Raw genomic sequence first — 1,338 nt, forward strand, 5'->3', positions numbered from 1 at the left:
GGTCAGAAATTACAGTGTTTGTGTGGGAATCCGATTGCAAATAACTTCTCCCAAAATTGAATTTTTCATAATTTCTGAATCGCAACGTTAAAATACTAGGTAGAAGATTGTATTCACCAAGTTTGAAGGATGTAGCTTGGCTAGAAGACGCTCAGTTAATCTTTTGAATTTTCCACATATTTGTCTGTAAATTTGGCTGGGTAGACAAACGTCTAGACGCGGTTCGCGGAAAAAAATTTAAAGACAAATGTATGGAAAATTAAAAAAAACTAGCTCAGGGACCTACAGGAAAGCTACATCCTTCAAACTTGCTGAATACAATCTTCTACCTAGTATTTTAACGTTGCGATTCAGAAATTGTGAAAAATTCAATTTTGGAAGAAGTTATTTGCTATCGGATTCCCATACAAACACTGTAAATTCTGACCGCTTTGCCTACCCGTCAAGATGGCGTCGAAAACCGTGATAAGGCCTATTTTCGAGCTTAAGGTTGAAATGTGATATGGGAGAAGTTTTTTAGTATTGCTCTGTAAGCTGGAAGGGTTCACAGGCCTGTTGGAAGCGTGCTTGAGTTTCAACAAAATGAGCCCCAAAATCAGTGAAGAATTGTGACGCAGTTGAATAATAAAGTAGCTGCTACATGTATTTCCAAAATGATGGAATTACCTGGTGATAAATAACGTCGTACGCGTCTTGGAGAGTAAATTTTGACTTTGCATAAAGAAGACTTGGGCGATTGTGATCTTTGCTTTGACTTCGCTCATTTCATTGTCAAACTTTATAACACTTGGCAGAAAAAGAAACTTACAAAAACCCGGTATCTTGCCATCATTTGACACAGATACTTCACTGTTTGGCGAGTAAACATGCCGCGGTAACTTAATCACGGCGCCCGCTGAATTCCGGCGATGTCACTTTCGATTTTGCGATTTATTTGTGCAGCCAAAACGTACAATAACAAAATTGAACTTTGTAAAAATCCCCCAAAATGTTTGTCGCTGATCGTAACTTTTTATATTCTATATTCACGGTTCAAAATAAATGTTGTTTTCATGTCGTAAATATGTTATTTTCGAGCGATCGTCCTGGAAACTTCCTTCTGCTCTTTCTAAAAACGTTGTATCAATATTTATTTACTTTTGCATCAATATTTGTTTTTGCATAAAGCAAGCTAACAAAATCTGTACCTTGCTGAGTTCGCATTTGTTAGCGTTAATAGTATTTTCGGTCCGATGCTTCTGTTTTATGAGGGGTATATTATTTTGGTCTCCCATCCAAACACTAACCCTGCAGAACAGGGATTAACGTCAGTGAACTTCGGTATTACAAAGCTGTCAG

The sequence above is a fragment of the Montipora foliosa genome, chromosome 1 (genome assembly GCF_036669935.1).
Source record: "Montipora foliosa isolate CH-2021 chromosome 1, ASM3666993v2, whole genome shotgun sequence".
NCBI lineage: Eukaryota > Metazoa > Cnidaria > Anthozoa > Scleractinia > Acroporidae > Montipora > Montipora foliosa.